Here is a 6,823-nt window from a genome sequence, read left to right as displayed (position 1 = left end):
AGAAAACATAATGAATAGACAAGATGAAATACAACTCACTAAGAGACAGACCATATGAGGCAAATCCATAATCTTTTATTATCTCAGAAATGCTCCAGCTTAGTACAAATCTGCTTATTCAAAGGTTCAACCCTTAATAACCCAAAGGAGGATTTATTTATACCAAATTTTATAAAAGATCTACAATCTGTTTGGAATAAAATACCAAAATGGTACAATATTACAAAAATAGAACAATATAATAGAAACTAAAAAACTGTTGAAGAGGTGGCTCTATCCTTTTGGAATTTGTTGATGAGCTGTCCTGAAAACAATGATGAGTTTTTATGTTGTCATAATGAGGAATTACTCAATTGTTTCACACCAATGATCTCATTTTTGGTCACTTGGGATTTCTATATTTACCATCTTCCTGAATGTTTCATCTACCTCTGTATATCTTTCGAAATTAGGCTTGGTGAGAAACAAGTGCTTGATTTCATGTAAGATGGTTAAATCATATTCCAAGGATTCTAGAAAAGCCCAACCCTGTTATCTATCCTTTCACTCTTGATAATTTGGATCTATCTACTGCAATAGCATATAACTCATTGCAATAATCATCTAATCTAATCAACTTATCATTCAAACCTACTAATCCTGGCAATCCTTTCTGATTTAAAACATTAAATTTTGAATGAAATCTCTTGACAGAAATCTCCAGGGTTTGACACTCAGTTTCCAATTGATTTATCAAATCCTTTTTTTGTAATACTTTTTTGATCTCTAAGATGGTAGTTGTTCTATCAGATATGTTTATTTCTTCTAATTCCTCTCTGCTCTTTGAATTTAAAACCTTGATCATATCTGTGGATTTTGCTGGCTTGGTCTTCAAGGCTGCCTTTTGTTCTTAAATCAATGCTCTGCACCTAGTAATGAGTTCCTACTGCTCAAAAATAATCTGTATGGATGGATGGCCATATATCTGTCATGTATTGACTGATTTTTGTCCAAATACTGTCCTTTGCATGAGCCAAATTGTCTGCCATCAATGACTCACTTTCCAACTTCTGGAATTTAAGCTCTAATTTGTGAGCCTTCTGCATTTCTTCCAGATACTTAGTATCATTTTGTACTTTCTACAATTCCAAATTTGAAATTTCTGAAGTAGCTTCTGGTTTTCCTGCTTCTAGATTGATAGTTCTTGTGCTAATCTGACTGGGTCAGCTATTGTTGATATAGACTCAATGTCTCAATGGCTGTAGATGAGGACTAGGCTTTGTACCTGCAACTTCTATTGAAACTAATGTAATGGGCACCATGGAAAATTGTGTTGTTTCCTTCTCCTTCAACAGCTCTTCAATCTGTTCTTCCATCTTCTTCAATTGTATATTCTACTCAATAATAAGCTTGAGCATATCCTCCTTATGTTGTTCAGTTTCTGCCATATCCTTGGTTAGGGGATCTTCTGTTGAAGGCAACTTCAACTGTCTCTTCAATGCAACAATGTCTGCATCTTTCTTCTTAAGAAGTAGCTTTGCAACTTTTACATCCTTGGGATCATATCCCACTTTAATCACAAAATCCTCTAGTGATTTTATTCTATTGTCTTTAGCTAGAGATGAGATCTTTTCTAACTTAAGTTGGGACTGAACATTTGACAGAGCAGTCCTGAGTTTAGAAAGAGACATGGTTGTGGTTGTCATACTAGAAAACAACATCTCACCAGTTTGTTTGTGCATGTCCATCTGGTCAATTGGATGGATTTGACTAGTGTCAAATGAAAACAAAATCTTCTTGTAATCAAATGGTGATTTAGGAAATGGAATTTGGGCTTGTAAGAAAGCCATTTGCATTATGCCCTTCTCACTATCAAAAGAAGAAAGGAGCCTATGTTGGGAGGTGGAAGTTTGCTTCCAGAACTGACTGTACACATTTGACTTTAAGGTCTCATTTTCTACTTAATTTCTAGGAACCTTGAAAATATGTTTGAATCATCTGAAGTGCTAGTTCCTGTTGACTGAATAATTTCTAGAGGCTCTCTAGAAGGTGAAGTTGCAAGAGGAGTAGTTGAAGCACTAACTATGGGAGGAGTGGTTGAAGTACTAACTCCTACTGATGTAGACACTTCTGGATCTCCAAGATCAATGATCACTAGTGGAGTCTCTTTTGCTGATGTGATCAAGATAACTTTAGTCTTCTTTTGATGAAAAATGAATCCTTTCAGAACACCTTTAGTGGATGAAGTTTCCTCTCTCAGCCTTTTCTATTGCTTACTCCAAGCAACTGGAGTCTAGTCAGTGGGAGTAGACACAACCTGCTCATCTACTTCTTGAAGAGTCCCATCAACCCATGTTTCTTGATTCATAAATTTCTCAATTTCTGGCCTTGGAGTATGGTTGTAAGGAGTCATCTTGAAACTAACCCTTAAGGCAGAAATGATGCCAAAAGGATCATAGGACCAGGTGAAACTAGGCTGGAAATTCATCTTCTTCAATAATGCATCTGCCTCAACACCAATTGATCTGGTGTTGCAAATAAATGACCCAATCTGTGCTTTGAGCTTGAAATGAGACTTTCTTTTACCTCACACAAAATGTATCTCATACATGTGAATCATCTGCTTGATATATTCTAGAGAAAATATTCTCAAAGGAACATATTTAGGTACCTTGTATGGTGCAAGCTCACAACCATATATTCTTATCTTAGTGTAGTTCTGGTATAAATACTAGTCACCAGTTTTGGTTTGTTCACTTAGGTGTAGGATCCTTTTAATTTCATTCCCAATTTTGGGCTTTGTCTGGCTGTTAAGGAGTTGTACCACTCGATGTATAAATGCATCCACAAATTCTGCAAATGATGAGGTGGTAGAAGTTGCCTTGACCATTTTTGTCCAGTGAATCACTGATTGATTCACTCCTTGTTCATCCTGCTTGCTGAGTTTGATTGGTAACAGATCACCCTGTTAGAAAAGAAGCATGTAGACAATTACAAAGTTGTAATTGAACACTCCCTGCATAGTGAAGTTCATGAATTGTTCATGTATATTATCAGCCAAAAATTGGTTGTAATTATACATGAATGTTGGTTGTTGGTCTTTATTGAAAATGGATAAGAAACCAAGGATTACCTCATCTACAGACTGGTCATCAGGGTATCCTAATAAATAGGAAAGCATGGAAATGCAATGTCTAGAGGCTTCAGGTGTTAGTATATTATATATTACGAAGCAATGGAACACATAAAATATTGCAGAAATATAAACACAAAAAACGCATAAAACAAGAGAGACACAGATATACGTGGTTCACCCAGTTTGGGCTACGTCCACCCCGAATAGCCAGTCCTTCCTTTCTATTATCCAGCAAAATGAAGAGACACAACCTACAGCAAATCCACTGTAATATCCTCTGTTTTCTCTCACAGTCTCACCTCTCTATTTCTCGCTCACAGAATACACATCTATTACACAGCCTCAAATACAATGCCCTCATACAAAGAGAGGGGTTGCCTTCTAGGGCAAAAAACCCTAAACTAAACATAAGTTCTACTGTCAGATCATCCGCCTAATGAACGACCTAGATTGACTAGAAATTACTATACTTTTACAAGGCAATTTTACAGCTGTTTTTAGCTTCGGGGGCGCTGCCCCCGAAACCCCCGCCAGGGGGGGGCTCCCAAAGGTCGCAGCCACCCCCCCGGACCCCCCCTGCAGTGAATATTTTACGGGCGGCGTTGCCGCCCCCATTTCGAACTGGGGTCCAATGTGGCGATACCAATGAATATAGAAGATAATCAAGCTCCACACCCAACATCAGGAAACATGGTAGATGCGTAAGGTGGATTTCTTTTGGGCAATTCTGCATCTTCAGTGATCTAGGTCCGGGTGTGACAAAGGACCCTTCCAAGACCTTTTTACTACTGTGATTTGTTAAATTGAATTTTTAAAAGAACATTAATGAATACATCTACATGTTGTAAAGAAGAGGAACATGAAAATCATCAACAACATAAACTCAAGACGTTGATAATGAAGTTCGTCCAGGAGGGACTACGTCTCCGGGCCCCAGTGTCAAGATGGTGTAGGCCGCTACATTAAGTGTTGTCAATAATTATGATGTACATAAGAGATGACATCGATATCATACAAGGAAAATGCCCTCACGCAGGAGTGGCGCCAAGAGATGTTCTGCTACAGGAACTCTCAGTCAAAAGGACTCCTATCAGTATGACATAAACCAATGCATGATGAGCATCCCGCCAACATGGCATAAAAGGGATCTTAATGCAAACATACATGACAACAACATGAGTATCCCATCAACATGACAACAAAGGGATCTCGAACAAAACATGATGAATCATAACAAGTACATCACACAGATGATTCTGCCTCACATCAAGCAGGAATCATGAAAACTAGTAAGAAACAAGATCCCACATCAAACATAAAACAGGGATCTGTGCAACACAATGGATAGCAAAAGAAGTACATGAACACATTACATATACCTCACATCCAGGGACTATCTGAAGAAGCGGATGTCAAACTGCTGAAGTTGTTCGGACCATCGATCTCACGTCATCAAATCGCATGGAAATGACTGCTCGCACATAAATGCTGACACCTGCACTCCATTTAGAAAAGTGGCTGAAAAATGAAATGAGCAAATGGGAAATCTGAACAAACCATCAGATTTGTGGCATCGAATAGTGCAAAATTGACTGTCAATTTTCTGAATTCTGAGAAAATGAAAATCTGGGGCTTAAGGAATCCTTTAGATTCCCCATAGATTCCTCAAAGATTCCCTCCTCCAAGTCCTCTACAAATCAGCTGCTCAGATCAGGAAACTGACTGCGCCATTGGGTTCATGTCACCAAGAGGTGTAAGATCGACATAAAGTTTGTCCAATTTGGACACTGTAAAAATTTCACCCTCCTAGAAAATTTGCTCATTGATGGTTCCACCTGCATAAAAATTAATTAAAAAATGACTTTGCCTCGTTTTCCGTGCCCGCTCTTGGTTCCTCCATCTCCTGGGCGCACTATGCAAATGATGGTTTATATAATTTTTTCAGGGCAGATAAATCAATAATTCGGTTTAGGTGGATTGGTTTTACTCTTCAAATAATAAGGACGAGGTCGGGTGGTCAAACCCCGACCCCTCCATTTAATTCGCCATTTGTTTTCTTTTAATTTAAACGGAATTGACCATTTTTCAACTGGCGCATTAAAATTTTGGTTTGTTGGTTTTGTATTGAAGGTACATGGTAGATGGAGGCGCGTTGTTTTATGGTTGACACATGGGGCTGCCCGGTGGGGGCCGGCCCACGTGGGCCAGGCAGGTTCGATCTCCACCAGTCTTGCCTTATTTGATGGCTCACCATATTCGAAGGTGGTTGGGTGTTATGGAGAGACGTGGGGTGGTGGGGGTGGTGGCCCACCCCCCCCCCCCACCTTTTTTATATTTTTTTAATTTGTAATACTAATAAGGCAATTTTGAAAATCCGGATTTTTGACCGAAGGAGTCATTTTAACGAGGCGAAAATTCCACCTGAAATCTGGCCGGATTCCGTCCGCCAGAAAAATTCCAAATTGTGTCTCCATTAACCTGCCCAATCAGTAAAAGTCAACCAAAACTTTGACTTCCTCTATCTTCCTCATCCGGACTCGAATTTACAAACCGTTCGCACCACTGCGATCATGATGATGAGATCCTTCACATGAACCTAGTTTGAGCATAATCCAAACACTTTTCTTTTTGAGCTTTCATAAGCCCTCTTTGTCATGTGTGTGTCTCTGGAGCCACCTGGATCAATCCTCCCCACTGAGGAGCTTTTGGTCCTCCAAAAACATGAAAAATAATCTGAAACTTTTATGTACCTTTTCTGCATCACAAGCGTCCCGAAAGGCCTTGCTTCCATCTCCTTCACCTTTATTCTTCGGAGCCTTAAGCGATGAGCTGACACCTGCAAATTGTAGTACATTGTTTTGCAAATTGCATTTTTGACTTTCATGACCAACTAATGACCCAAGCGTCCCACACTTGCCACGATCTTATAACACATACTCGGTTGTCAAGTTTACAACAATATGGATGCAATACCCCAGCTACGAAAACAAGGCCAACATACCATTGTTGCTTCAACAAGTGATGGAAAACACATCATCACTGTTGAGCTTTGAAATTACACCTCTCCTACACATTTTCCCAGACTTTTTCCCCTCACCAGTACTCCATAAGCTATCAGAAATCATTGCATATTGATTCTAAAAGAGCATTTAAGTGGTTTTCTAACTATGTTTTTGTGTTTGCTGTTTGACTTAGATTTTGCTCATTAGCTGCGGAATGCAGCCACTTTCTGCAGCTGATTCAACTTTCCGCAGCTGTTTTTGTTAAACTCCAGGTTGCAGGTGTCATCAGGCAAAACGAGACACGTGGGTAGATCAGGAATGACCTGGACATGGATCAGGTCCTATTGGTTCAGCCGGATTCATCAAGGAAAGCTGTGGTCAACGGTGGTCAAATAGAGGAATCCTACAGCAACAGGACTCCATCTTCAAGCACGTGAAGGATTCGTGGCCGTTCCTAGATCCTTGGGGTCATGTCAACAGCTATAGACTGCCCCACGATGCGAATCCAACAGCCACTTTTGTTAGATTGAATAATCTCAGCAACCATTAAGCTAAATCCATGGACACTATCTTTTACGTGTCCTCTGTTCACGTAGTTTCACAGGAAAATAGTTATGAAGCTTTTGTTATAAATAACGCATTTCCAAACGCATAGAGTTAGTCTTTGTTAATGTAATTTCGCTGTTAAAGTTTACTGTGTCGTGAC

The sequence above is a fragment of the Pinus tabuliformis genome, chromosome J (genome assembly GCF_031772625.1).
Source record: "Pinus tabuliformis cultivar Carrire ecotype Pingquan chromosome J, CPIR1, whole genome shotgun sequence".
NCBI lineage: Eukaryota > Viridiplantae > Streptophyta > Pinopsida > Pinales > Pinaceae > Pinus > Pinus tabuliformis.
Note: the sequence above shows the minus strand (reverse complement) of the source record.